The 14971-nt window shown below is 46.4% G+C and overlaps 1 long non-coding RNA gene across 1 annotated transcript; it reads left to right on the top strand.

Moving 5' to 3' along the window:
* The first annotated feature begins 6280 nt into the window (after positions 1-6280).
* Positions 6281-12593, top strand: LOC308470175. The gene is made up of 3 exons (XR_013982218.1): positions 6281-6537; positions 7317-7421; positions 10974-12593. It is a non-coding gene; the product is annotated as an uncharacterized lncRNA (long non-coding RNA).
* Positions 12594-14971: the final 2378 nt, after the last annotated feature.

Below are 14971 nucleotides of genomic sequence, written 5' to 3'. Positions count from 1 at the left end.
GGGTCAGGCTGAGGAGGCAGTCTCTGCCATATCTCCTCTGCCCAGTCCCTGACAGTCCGGGACATTCTGTTTTTTTTTTTTAATAAAATATTTATTAAAGATTTTAAACAATACATCACCAAACATATAAAACACCACCACCAACATAGAAGAAGAAAAAAAAGTAAACACAAAATAAATAACATACAGCATAATTAGATTTCGATTAACCAAACTTCCATAACCTTCCTTTCGGACTTCCTCACATCTCCCTTTCCTGCGTTCCCATTTGTTAAGTTATATTCAGCAGTGCTTCACCTTCTTTCAAATCTTATTTTGTAATTTTCAAATATTATGTCTCCAATTTTAAACTTTATTATCAGATATATAGATATTTAAATTTGACATAATATTAATCAAAATTTCAACCTTGTTCTTATAGTTCGCTTTTTTTCATACATCTTTCCACTAATTTACTAATGCCAGATTATTTTCTATCCTGCATCATCTTAACATTCATACAATTTGCAATCAGTCCGGGACATTCTGTATGGCGCACAGCTGATCCCTCAGCCCATTTGGATTTGTCTTAACAACCAGCACTTTGTGGCTGAAATGGCCCAAGGCAACCACTGCCCTTATCCCTGCTGCTCTTCAGAGTGGCCCCAGCTCCCGCCCCACATCCTGCCCCCTGCTCCATCTCCTCCTGCTCAGATTTTTCTCCTTCCTCCAGCCCTGGCTCCTGCCTTGCGTAATAAATCACTGGCGTCTTCTCTTGGGTTATTGTTTTCCACTCATCTTGTATACCACCTCAGGTCCAGTTTTGTATCAGGAGTCCAGGTTCCCAGCTTGATAACACAATAAGCGTAGCTAATTAAAAAGGAGGATTTATTGCAAAAACAAACATAGCTCCAGACGGCTCTAACAAAGCCTCCGGCATCATTACTTAAGATGACCCTTCTGAAGACTCCTTCCGGCATCTAAAGAAGATATTGAACTTATGACCCTTGTGTCTCTTGTTTTGCTTCCTATCTAGCAGCCCTCCCATTTGCTCCCATTATTGGATCAGCTCCAACCTCTTCCTTTTCTGAGAGGCTGTCTCTGAGTTTGTTTGTGCCTGATTGTGCTGTTGGCGAGCTTTGGCTGTGTTCTAGCCTGCTCTCAGCTCCTGCCATATCATCCTGCCCGTCAAGGTCAGGAAGAGCTGAAGTCTGCAGCTGCCAGCTCTCCCCTGCCTGACTAACACCAAAGCTTCTCTGTTCTTGGCTGCTTTCTGCAGCTGGCTGCCAACCCTTGCTTGGAGCTAGTTCATTCCTGACATTTTGTGAAGACTTTGGCCACCCTCAGACCCTCAAGCAGCTATCCTATGAGGGCCAGTGGGGACTGAGTGGGGGCTCAGTTGAGGCTTCTGTAATCCATGCAGCACCACTGTCCTCCACTTCTTGACAAACACCATCGGGGCACTGCCTGGTGCCTTCAACAGATGGATGAAGCCACTTGCCAAATTCTTCTCCAAAAACTCCCACAGCTGTAAGTCAACCCTGTCTCCTTCTCCTCTTGAAACGGCTGGATCCAAGGGGCGCAAATCTTCCCACTCCCCCTCCTCTTCCGAGAGGAGCCGAGGAGGCAGAGGAGGGGACAGTTCCCAGCCTTCCTGTTCAGTCCTATCTCTGCCATATAGGCAGCCAGCAGGGAACGGCGCCCCCAGGAATAGCTCAATGGTGCAGTTGTATGGCTAGTGCTGCAGCAACTTGTCCGCTTCTTTCTCACAAAGCACATCTCAGAAGTTGGCTCTTCACCCCTGTAAGAGGCCTCACTGGCAACACCCTATACAGTGGCGGCCACTCATGGATTATACCACGTGGCAGTGGCTCTGGCAGTGCTCAGACCCAAGGACCATCAAGCGTTTTCCCCAAGCAATATAGGGATCAGGAAGGTTGAACCAGGTCATCTCCAGTACTGGGGAGGAGGCGGTCAGCTTGACCAGGTGACACATGGCCTCTTCTCAGTGTGCAGGCAGCTCTAGGGTTAATAGGATGGATGCAGGCAAGATGGTCCCTGAGAACAATGGCCTCCTATCAATCATCTTGACCACCAATGGCACCTCCAGCTTCCAGCACCAAACTCTGGGACATTATGTACAGCCCATTTCAATTTGTGTACACAATCTGTACATTTTGCACCGAATTATCATAGAATCATAGAAGGGACCCCAAGGGCCATCTAGTTTAACCCCCTGCAATGCAGGAATTTCAGCTAAAGCATCCGTGAAAGATGGCCATCCAGCCTCTGCTTAAAAACCTCCAAGGAGACGGTTCCACTGTTGAACAGCTCTTACTGTCAGAACGTTTTTCCATATGTTTAGTTGGAATCTCCGTTGCGTGGCAAGTCCCCTCCCCCCGTGTGAAATGAAGACATTATTTAAGGTTAATGGGCGTAAAAGGCCACAACTTTATTGATTACAGGAATTGAAAGCTATTGGCCTTAGGCACTGGCTCCTATCGACTACCCAGCATGGAGACCAGGAAGGGTTAACCACAAGCCGGGGGAGCCCTGCTGAAGTACACCAACTAGGATCCCCCGGGTGTCACCGCTCGGGGGCGTGCCATAGGCCCTCACCTCCCTAGGTTTTGGACAGGGCAACACCCCCCCAGAGTCCTCTACCGGACCACCCTTTTCCTTGGGGGAAGGTGATGGCACTTCCTTCCCCCGTCATTTGCATAACAATAACCCCTGCCAATGCCTAACCGCCAATACCGAGGAAGTTGTGACGTTTGCTACGAGGTAGGCGAAAAAACCAAATGGCTGGAAATGTGCCAAGTGGAAAAATACCTACCAGGCCCCTTGCGGCGACGCGGGTGGCGCTGTAGGTAAAACCTCAGCGCCAAGGACTTGCCGATCGCATGGTCGGTGGTTCGAATCTCCGCGGCGGGGTGCGCTTCCTTTGCTCGGTCCCAGCGCCTGCCAACCTAGCAGTTCGAAAGCACCCCCGGGTGCAAGTAGATAAATAGGGACCGCTTACTAGCGGGAAGGTAAACGGCGTTTCCTTGTGTGGCTCTGGCTCGCCAGAGCAGCTTCGTCACACTGGCCACGTGACTCGGAAGTGTCTGCGGACAGCTCTGGCTCCCGGCCTCTAGAGTGAGATGAGCGCACAACCCTAGAGTCTGTCAAGACTGGCCCGTACGGGCAGGGGTACCTTTACCTTTACCTTTAGGTGAAAAAACCAAATGGCTGGAAATGTGCCAAGTGGAAAAATACCTACCAGGCCCCTTGCGGCAAAAAACTGGAGTCCATAGCAAGGTCAAAGCTAGCTAAACCTAAGGGTGGGTGGGATGGGAAAACCGGGGCAGCTGGAACGAGGCAAAGAGGGTGGTCCCCGGGCGCACCAGCCTTAAATGCGCTAGGCCACGCCTTCCCGGCCCACCGATTGACCAGCCGGGTTGGTGACGCGCCCGAGGATTCCCTTGCTCTCGCGGGGCCTAAGAGCCAGCCCCTGCATGTGTGGGAGGGGGTGGACCCGCAACCCCACCTCCTCTCCAGCTCAGAAGTGGCTTTCTTGTAACTTGAAGCCATTGGTTTGAGTCCTACCCTCTAGAGCAGGAGAAAACAAGCTTGCTCCCTCTTTCATGTGAAGAGGAACCCCCACCCACATCCCTGCTGCTCTTCAGAGCCACCATACTATATTGACAGGGGCTTCTTGTACCTGTCAAGCTGACCATAATGAGGTAAGAAACCAAGAAGGTTCCTCCCAGCCTCATATAACAGGTGCCCTGTGAAAGGAACAGGCATTCCTTTCACATAAGATAGTATTAGGTGGGCAAGGAGGTTTAAGACATGGTGTACAGCATTGGGCTGATCCCTCAGCCCATTAGGATTTCTGCTAACAATCACTACACCATGCCACAAATAGGCCAAGGGATTCACAGCCCACGTCACTCCTGCTTTTGAGAGACAGCCTAGCATATTGCCGAAGGCCTTTTGTACCTTCCAAACCCACCGGGATCAGATGAGCTTAGATGCCATCCAGGCTCCCTCTGGCCTTATAGCATAGTTGCATTGTGTCTGGTTCTTCAAACCAGGTGACATCTTCCTTACCAGAAGTTAAGCTACTACAACTACTACTACTACTACTAATTGGGTGTTCCCCCCCGCCTACAGGCAGGTAGGTGGACCCTCCTCACCACATCAATGCTTTTGCAGAGATTAGCTAGAGAATGGGAGAGTGGCAGAAAAGAATGAAGGACTCATTAAAATAGATTGTTGGAGGTTGTGGGGGACAGAAAGAGTGTAATTTGGGAATCTAGTGGAAACTTGAGGATAAATCATTGGCCCTAATAGACCAGCTTCAGCTGAACTCAGTTTTTGCATTTGGAGAAAGGACTTGTTTCCTTTCGTATCCTTCTGGTGACTGAGTGATTGGGATATCCCAAAACCTACTGCTGTGACAGAGGGGTCCCTCTAAACTTCTTTCTTTCCTTCTCTTGTATATGAGTATACAGTACTCATTCCTTTGGTTCATTTAAAATTCTGGGTGCAGTCTTCTTGAGGGAAAAAGGTTCCATTCAATTAGTCCAGCTTACAAGCTGTGGGAGTGTGTAAGGCAAGGTCAAAATGATCCCCAATGACTGCATAGTCCCTCAATACATACAAACTCTAGTTCTGGGGAAGAGATGCATTTGGCTAAAATCTGCTCTTCTGTATCCAGGCCTTTTAATGTAAAAATTCTCTAGTCCAGGTCTAATGGCCCGCATTCAGCTGAATGATTGTGTGGTGCAACAACCACATATGCCTGGCTGCAGCATCCTGGTAGAGATCACATAATTCTATCGTGTAAGATAGCATCAGGTGGCCATGGAAGTCTAGGACATTCTGTACAGCATTTGGTTGATCCCTCAGTCCATGGGGATTTCCCCAAATAATCCGTACATTATTCTCCAAAGAGCCAAAGGGAACCACTCCCCACACCTTTGCTGTTCCTCAGAGAGACCAAAGCGTTTTGCCAGAGGCTTCTTGTACCTGAGATGCCAATAATGTTCCTATTGGTTTTATACAATGGCTGTGTTCAGCAAGCAACCTGTTGCTTATCACAATATAAACTGCTACTACTAGTTATTACCACCTTTTACTGTCTAGAGAAAGATTGGGTTTTGTGTCTAGAGACCATGCAGACCATAGCGATGTTCTGAAATGAACAACAGATGCAAGCACTGATTTAACTTATAAACTTTCAGCCACATTCTAGGGTGTCAATGTACAGTACAGTGGTACCTCGTGTTAAGAACTTAATTCGTTCTGGAGGTCCGTTCTTAACCTGAAACTGTTCTTAACCTGGGGTACCACTTTAGCTAATGGGGCCTCCCGCTGCCGCTGAGCTGGTGCCACTGCGTGATTTCTGTTCTCATCCTGAAGCAAAGTTCTTAACCCAAGGTACTATTTCTGGATTAGCGGAGTCTGTAATCTGAAGTGTCTGTAACCCGAGGTACCACTGTTTCCTCAATGTGGTACATTGCAACAGGCCACCTCCTTATCTCTGGATGAGCTCAGTGGCGTATCCAAAGCTTCTGGCCACAGATGTCCCAACTGCAACACTTGACCTAACCCCCTGAAAGTGAAGAGTTGCCATTCATTCCTATGGGAAGGAAGTCAATCGCTGCACTTGGGAACAGTGGTAGCAAAACCTGCCCTTCAGTTCATAAATCTGTTGTCAAAGTTGTTTCTGATGCCTGTCCCCTCTTGAAAGCACACTCTGTCCCTCATGGGATTCATTAGTTAATGCTAAGAGTAACACACACACACAAAACCCTCCACCCCCTTCCCAGGTGGACATGGTAAATTGATACCTTGCCTGTGGAAAGGCGGCATACAAATAAGATGGTGATGGTGATGGTGATGATGATGGTGATGATGATGATGATGATTAATGCATCAGGAATATGGAACATAAAGCCAGCATTCAGCCTTTCTGTTTTACTGAAGGCTGGTTGAGAGTTTCCTGATCAGCACATCATGGTATTACAATGAAACCTAGAGCTGGACAGAAAACACAATGGAAGGAGTGGGAATGTGTCCCACGTAAGATAGCATCAGGCATCCCCTGAGGTCAGGGACATTCTGTACACCACTCAGCTGATCCCTCAGTCCATTTGGATTTGTCCTAACAATCAGCACTTTATGGCTGAAAGGGCCCAAGACAAACATTGCCTTCACTTTCCGCTACCCTTCAGAGTGACCCCAGCATATTGCCAGAGGCTTCTTGGACCTTTCAAGGACACCAGGATGAGGCAAGAAGCCAAGAGGATTCCTCCCAGCCTTATATAATGGACGTCTTGAAGCCGGCTCCTCAAACTAAGCAGCGTGTTCCTGACCAGAGCTTGAGCAACTAATACTGATCTGCCCTGAAAGCCTGCCGTCTCTCAGCTGTCAGCCTTCAAAAGCAAAAAGGCTTCATACAAGAAGGTTTTCCGATGGGGCAGAGCTTGTTTCTTGAGAACCGCGGCCAACGTTTGGTTCAGGTCTGGCTACTTACGTTCTGCGTTCTGCTTTGCTTCAGGACTGGAGGTAAGTATGGTCCCCACTTCCTGTCCCTGAACAGGTGAAGCAAGAATAAACCACTCTTCTACATAGATTAAATCTAGGAGCAACTGGTGGGGATGTACTTTTGCAAGAGTGGAATACATACCTCCTAAAGTGGGGACGTGATAGTTCAGTGTTAGAGCTCTTGCCTTCCGTGAAGAAAGCCCCAAGTTAATCCCTTACCTACCATCTCCAGTTGAACGTTGCAGTGAGAAGAGCGTGGAGTATCCTGATAATGGGGCAAAATAGACAAGGCAGTTCCCTATGTTTGTAGAAGTGAATCAAATCACCCACCTCTTGTTGCATGTGTATAGTTGGAGAGATTTAGGGCTCATGCACACTGCTGCTCACCCTGTGCTTTTGAGGCAAGGGCCAAGGGGTTTTCCATTTCCCCCCCCCACTTTCTTCAGGAAAACTCGCTACTTTCAGCTGAATCCATACAAATGTCAATCCACAGAAAACCCGACTGACGATTGCTTCGATTCAGAGTGTGCCATCTTCAAGAAAGAAGGTCCATCTGTCTAGGTGGAAGGTGTTGCTAGCCTCGGGGCACAGGAGCCTGCCATAAATTTGCATACAATTTCCATATCCTATGCTATATACAGAGATGCAAATATAGTCTGACTTTCCAAGAGAAAAAGAATTGTGCTATTGCTGTTGTGGGACCTATTCTGACAGCTATGTGGGCCAACAGGATTTTAGTGGGTTAGGTCATTGAAGATTGACGCGTCCCTCCTCAAATGAAATGATGTCTCTTACAACAGATGCTGTGAAATGCAGAATCTGCAATCCAGGTGATGTGAAGTTTTGCAGAAACCATGATGTGACATGTGAGGGATCATATTGTATGAAGATAGAAAGCTTTTCGGGTAAGGAATGTTTCCTGTTGACATTGCTCCTTTTTCTATGCTACGCTTCAATGTAGAAAACAAAGCCTTGTATTCCATATTTACTATTCTGCAGAGTGTAAACAAAGCTTCCCCTTTTGGCCACAGCAGATGCCCGTGCATTCCCTTAGTTGCGTGGTGAGTTTCCGCTTCCCCCCACTGGAAATAAAGACACGTGACACCATGATTTAAGTTAATGGGCGAAAATCGGCCACAACTTTATTGGTTACAGAAATGAGCGGTATTGGCTTAGGCATTAGTCCTATTGACTATCCAGCTTCAGCCCGAATGCATGAAGACCGGAAAGGGTTAACTGCCAGAAGGGGGAGTCCTGCTGATGCACATCAACTAGGAGCTCCCCTGGGGTCACCGCTTGGGGGCGTGCCTTAGGCCCACACTTCCATAGGCTTTGGACAGGGCAACGCCCCCCGGAATGCTTGACCGGACTACCCTTCGGTGTGGGGGAAGGTGATGGCGCTTCCTCCCCTCCCTCTCATCTACATAACAATACCCTTACCAATGCCTAACTGCCAATGCCGAGGAGTTGTGACGATTTGCTACGAGGGAGGTGAAAAGCCAAATGGCTGGAGCCAATTGGCCAAGTGGTAAAAATTCCTACCAGGCCCCTTGACGGCGACCAACCGAAGTTCACAACAATCTCAAAGAGGTTGGAGGGATGGGAAACCGGATCAGCTGGAGCAACGAAAGAGGAAGATCCTCGGCCACGCCAGCCCTAAATAGCGCAGGCCATGCCTCCCGAGTCAGCCAATTGGCTGGCAAGGGAGATGACGCGGCCGAGGATTCCCTCGTGCACATGGGGGAGGGCGTGACCCGGCCCAGCTTCTCCAGCTCAGAAGTGGCTTTGTTAATTTTTTGGTAAGTATTCTGTGGCATATTATCAGCAGCACAGCTTCCCAGAGACAGCAACAATGATCACATGGTTCCAACACTTTTTGAAATGGTGTGGCCCTTGCCAAGCTCTGACAAGAAGAAGAAGAGTTGGGATTTAATATCCCGCTTTATCACTACAATAATAATAATAATAATAATAATAATAATAATAATAATAATTTATACCCCGCCCATCTGGCTCGGTTTCCCCAGCCACTCTGGGCGGCTTCCAACTGAATATTAAAAACAATACAGCATCAAACATTAAAAACTTCCCTAAAGAGGGCTGCCTTCAGTTGTCTTTTAAAAGTAAAATAGTTGTTTATTGCTTTGACATCTGCTGGGAGGGCGTTCCACAGGGCAGGCGCCACTACCGAGAAGGCCCTCTGCCTGGTTCCCCATAACGTGGCTTCTCGCAGCGAGGGAACCGCCAGAAGGCCCTCAGCGCTGGATCTCAGTGTCCGGGCTGAACGATGGGGGTGGAGATGCTCCTTCAGGTATACAGGACCGAGGCCGTTTAGGGCTTTAAAGGTCAGCACCAACACTTTGAATTGTGCTCGGAAACGTACTGGGAGCCAATGCAGATCTTTCAGAACCGGTGTTATGTGGTCCCAGCGGCCACTCCCAGTCACCAGTCTAGCTGCCGCATTCTGGATTAATTGCAGTTTCCGGGTCACCTTCAAAGGTAGCCCCACGTAGAACGCGTTGCAGTAGTCCAAGCGGGAGATAACTAGAGCATGCACCACTCTGGCAAGACAGTCCGCGGGCAGGTAGGGTCTTAGCCTGCGTACCAGGTGGAGCTGGTAGACAGCTGCTCTGGACACAGAATTAACCTGTGCCTCCATGGACAGCTGTGAGTCCAAAATGACTCCCAGGCTGCGCACCTGGTCCTTCAGGGGCACAGTTACCCCATTCAGGACCAGGGAACCCCCCACACCCGCCCGCCCCCTGTCCCCCAAAAACAGTACTTCTGTCTTGTCAGGATTCAACCCCAATCTGTTAGCCACCATCCATCCTCCAACCGCCTCCAGACACTCACACAGGACCTTCACCACCTTCACTGGTTCTGATTTGAAAGAGAGGTAGAGCTGAGTATCATCTGCATATTGATGGACACCCAGTCCAAACCCCCTGATGATCTCTCCCAGCGGCTTCATAGTTTGCATGGTTAAGTTAAAGCTCATAGTAATGGTCCAAAAGGGCAATGAAATACCCTATTTATAGAGAAAAGGGGCATATTTTTAATATTATATACTGGAGCAATCAAAATCAAGAAAATGGGACAACTTATGTATTGTAATGTTTTGCTGTTCCTGTTCTTGTGGATTCGTGATGTGGTAAAACTAATAATAAAAATGGATAAGAGAGTGAGGGTCTGAGGTAGTATTCAACTAGGTTTTACTCAGAAATACTGAATGTATAAACATGACTAAGTTAGACCCACTAATTTCAGTCACTATACTCTGAGTAAAGATTCGTTGAAGGCTGCCACAGATATCATGTAACCTTGAGCAAATAAAGATGAATGTTCAATAAATGGAATTGCCTCAAGTTTCACTAGGGAACAATAAATCTGCTACTGTACAACAATTCAGATTTTCCGGACAGGCTCTGAATTCACTTAGTAATGAACAAAGCGGTCAATGAACAAATGACAAGACTGTCCTTTCCTTGTCAAACACTGTGCACCACTCGGCAGGTGGAAAGTATCAGCAGCGATATGATAAATACTGGACATTTCCAATTAAAATAGAGTATTAGAAAGCTTTTCCCCAACTCCATTTTGAACACATGGGTTCAACTGTGCAGCTGGGGAGATTCATGGACATATCACAGCAAGACAGACTGGGCAACTGTGGGGCAGCAGTACTGGAAGATCTTCCTGGCCTTGGATGCCAGCTATATTTTTGTATTAAACCGCATTGCATATGGGGACCTTGCTTAAGAACAGGGCTTTTTTTCAGCCAGAACTTGCCGGAACTCAGTTCCGACACCTCTCAGATAGTCGCCATTGCCATTCTAAGACAACAAGAGAGGAGTTCATGGTGAGTTCCTGCACCTCTTTTTCTAGAAAAATTGGACTACTTAAGAAGATGAAATGTTGGAGAGGGACAGGAAAAGTAAGGTTACTGTTACAGGAAGTTAATGGGAATGCCACTTGGAAAGTGGTCCATTTTGCAGTAAAGACTTCCAGTCTGAGGGAAAGGTATTTGGGATCTATCCTAGACAACAGTGGTGGAGATTATTATATTTGTTTCTTTTATTTGGACATGTATCTTTCACATGCTTTAATTTTATTCTGTTTTTATGTTGACATTTTAGCAGAATAATTCCAAAGTTCTGTTTTGAGCAGGCATAGGCAAACTCGGCCCTCCAGGTGTTTTGGGACTACAACTCCCATGATCCCTAGCTGACAGGACCAGTGGTCAGGGATGATGGGAATTGTAGTCCCAAAACATCTGGAGGGCCGAGTTTGCCTATGCCTGGTTTTGAGTTTACTTATAAAGATTGAGTTTAAAATGTAAAATATATATTTCTGTGGAGAATAAGCTTCGCCTTCTCTTTTGGAACAGACTATGTTCTTATTCAATAAAATTCCCTTCATTCACTAGTTAATCTCAAAACTTTCCTTTCTCTCTCCAGGTAAAACTGGTGAATTGCTTTCAGTCTTCACACACTGTGGCACTGAACGTTTGAAAGAGAAATGTGGACAGGAAGCAAAGGTCAAGGGAGAAATAAAGAAATTGTCATGCTGTGCAACTGACTTATGTTTTGACTGATTTTACTATTCTGTTCTTGAATTGCTCCTCCTTCCTGTTCTAGATGTAAATGTAGATCAGAGTTGGATGAGGAGTAACCTTTGTCCTCTCTTTTGGTATGGATTTTGGACTAATACAATAAAATTATCTTCATTGACTGGTTAATCTCAACAAAGATACTTCTCTATCTCTCTCCAGTTGAAACTGGTGAATTGGTGAAAGCCTTCAAAGAATGTGGCCCTGATCATATGAAAAGGGCATGTGGAATGGAACTATCAGATAAAACTAAAATGAAAACGTTGTGCTGTGAAACTGACATGTTTTGACTGATTTTACTACTGTATTCTGTTCCTAAATTGCTCCTCCTTCCTGTTCCAGAGAAGAGGACCACCCATTTGTGCCTACTCATTTATGCATTCCTTCACTGTAACTTCTCCCCGCAAAAGTGTACAATTGACTTCCGCAAGGGGGTGGGATGGGATGTTCCTTGATGAGTTCATGGACACCTACCAAGCAGTGCTTTACACTGTCTACTCTTACCTTCCCCATACCTGACCTCATATGAAGTCAGGCGTAGGGTGGATGTGGGCTAGGGTGGGGGTCTTCTGAAATAGCCTCTTGTGCCAAATGGGGACGACTTGAATGCTTCCTTATGCCCAGAGGCCAGAGTTCCCCTCCCTTGCTAGAACTGGGCAAACCACAGAAAAGGTTATCAAAAATATTAGCTTTTGTGGTAGGGATGGTGACGAGATTCATTAAACAAGAGGGCGAACTTGGATGGTCTCTGCACGCTCGTGAGCAAAACCATCTGCCTCAGGTCATAGGACAGTTTTCTATCTTGGTCTGTTCTCTGTCTGAGTCTCATGATTCTCTGCAAACTCTGAATGATCATGAGTCCCATTCCTAGAGAGGGATCGTACATTTGGCATAACAGGCATCTGCCCTAATTCTGGCAGGGCCCTGATGATTTCTCAGCTCCTAATTACATTCTGAGAACATCTCATTCCACACAGTCAGTCAGGATGGTCAGGTAAGGGGCTGGAGATACTTCCATCTAGATTCTCCTGGGTCCTGTCCTTTGGATTCTCAATTCATCTCTTCCAGGAGCTCATGGAACCCCTCTGTTCTTCCCAACCCCTCCTTGGTTGGAGAGCTCAAATGTTCTCTTTTCTCTTTCCTGAACATTGCAATGTAACTGGAACATAGCAAAGCTTTTAAGTAGTGTGGACTGGTGGGAGTTCTAGGTGGCCAATCATGATAGTGTTCGCTAATAATAGTTAAAACGATTGCTAGTTTTGCATGCATGAGAGTAATATCTTGCAATATTGTTTTCTCAGATGCTTCAATGCTTTCTTTAAATAAAGTTTGCACGTGAACTTGTGGTCTGTATTCTATTTTGCTTCCGGTCTGTCATCTGGCTTCAAAGTGGTGTCTAAATGTGTGCAAACACAGGCAAAAACCTGCTTCTTGATAGCCGCAACCATCATGCAAACTGAGATAGGGATACCTGAAGAGATGTCCAAATGCAGGCAGAGAAAAAGAACTATCTGAAATAGATAGCGGATTTATTTTGGAATATTCTATTCAGCATCAAACACAGCACATGCCATTTGTTCCCGATACAGGCACCACCCGCCTCACCTGCATGTGATCTACTCACACACGGCCGTGCACACACTTGGCATCACAAAATAAAGAATAAATGAATGCATGGGGACGCTGGGAGGTGGAGACCAGTCTGGCAACATTTGGAGGGCATCTCACTGACTATTATTGATTCAACCCCAATACAATTAGAAATTCTCAGATATGAGGAGTTCTCAGCCAAGGGCTCCTCCAGATGACCTCTTTATTCAATATTCACCATGGTTTGCTTGAAGCAACCTTCCGCAACAGACAGACTGTGGACTTAGCTACAGTGGTCAATTATAACATTTTGTTGTTGTTTAGTCGTTTAGTCGTGTCCGACTCTTCGTGACCCCATGGACCAGAGCACGCCAGGCACTCCTGTCTTCCACTGCCTCCCACAGTTTGGTCAGACTCATGTTTGTGGCTTCGAGAACACTGTCCAACCATCTCATCCTCTGTCGTCCCCTTCTCCTTGTGCCCTCCATCTTTCCCAACATCAGGGTCTTTTCCAGGGAGTCTTCTCTTCTCATGAGGTGGCCAAAGTATTGGAGCCTCAGCTTCACGATCTGTCCTTCCAGGGAGCACTCAGGGCTGATTTCCTTAAGAATGGAAGCGTTTGATCTTCTTGCAGTCCATGGGACTCTCAAGAGTCTCCTCCAGCACCATAATTCAAAAGCATCAATTCTTCGGCGATCAGCCTTCTTTATGGTCCAGCTCTCACTTCCATACATCACTGCTGGGAAAACCATGGCTTTAACTATACAGACCTTTGTTGGCAAGGTGATATCTCTGCTTTTTAAGATGCTGTCTAGGTTTGCCATCGCCTTTCTCCCAAGGAGCATGCGTCTTTTAATTTCGTGACTGCTGTCACCATCTGCACTGATCATGGAGCCCAAGAAAGTAAAATCTCTCACTGCCTCCATTTCTTCCCCTTCTATTTGCCAGGACGTGATGGGACCAGTGGCCATGATCTTCGTTTTTTGATGTTGAGCTTCAGACCATATTTTGAGCTCTCCTCTTTCACCCTCATTAAAAGGTTTTTTAATTCCTCCAAAAATTTTTGATTTTGATTTTTATCAATTTGTATTGTTTGATTGTGGTTTGTTTTTCTTTTCTTCTGTTTTTTCTCTTTCTTTTTCTTTTTTGTTTTTTCTGTAATTCTAAAATTCTTAATAAATATCATTAAAAAAAAAAAGGAAACTGAGAGCAAGGAAACTAAAGAGCAAGCAAGCAAAAGAAGGAAGCAGCTGGAGGGAATTACTAATGGTCTTAGTTGTCTCTATACCAATGCACAGAGTATGGAAAACAAACAAAGTCCTCAGTGATAGTTTTGAGGAGAAGTGGGTAAGATGTGGACTAGGTGATACTATGGCTAGGTGAATTTGTAGTTGGCTGGTTGACTAAACACCAAAAACACTTACCAAGATTTGGATTTTCCTGGGCAAGATAAAGTGATTAACAATTTTAAGAAGCAAGTATTTTATTATTCTTTCTGGTTATGGGGTCACTGGGAACAGCAAAAACTTACTATTGTAGCAGAAGGGGGGTTCACATACACCCTTTAGTTCTGGGAAAATATGCCCCTAGGCCCTGATTGGCTGTGGAGAAATCTACTCTGGCATCAGGAGCTCATAGAAGCCTGGGACATTCTGTATAGCCCATTTTGATTTGTCTGAAAAATCAGTACATTATGCACCTAAAATCTTAAGGAATTACTACCCGCATCCCTGTTCCTCTTCAGGGCCACCCAAGCATATTCACAGAGGCTTCATGCGGTGGTGCTGTGGTCTAAACCATGGAGCCTCTTGGGTTTGCCAATAGGGTGAGCTCCTGTTGCTCTGTCCCAGCTCCTGCCAACCTAGCAATTCGAAAGCACGCCAGTGCAAGTAGATAAATAGTTTCCACTGTAGCGGGCAGGTGAACAGCGTTTCCATGCACTCCAGTTTCTGTCACGGTGTCCTGTTGCACCAGAAGCAGTTTAGTCATGCAGGCCACATGACCCGGAAAGCTGTCTGGGGACAAACGCCGGCTCCCTCGGCCTGAAAGCCGAGATGAGCGCTGCACCCCATAGCTGCCTTTGACTGCACTTAACCGTTCAGGGGTCCTTTACCTTTTACCTTTGCACCGTTCAAGCTTACCAGCATGAGAGAAGAAGCCAAGAAGGTTCCTCCTAGCCTTAAATAATAGTAAAGGTAAAGGATCCCTGACAGTTAAGTCCAGTCGCAGACGAATCTGGGGTTGCGGCGCACATCT

Source organism: Podarcis pityusensis (genome assembly GCF_964106645.2).
Source record: "Podarcis pityusensis genome assembly, chromosome: 2".
Lineage (NCBI taxonomy): Eukaryota > Metazoa > Chordata > Lepidosauria > Squamata > Lacertidae > Podarcis > Podarcis pityusensis.
The sequence above is the reverse complement of the archived record's forward strand: the minus strand, read 5'-3'. Positions and strand labels throughout refer to the sequence as shown.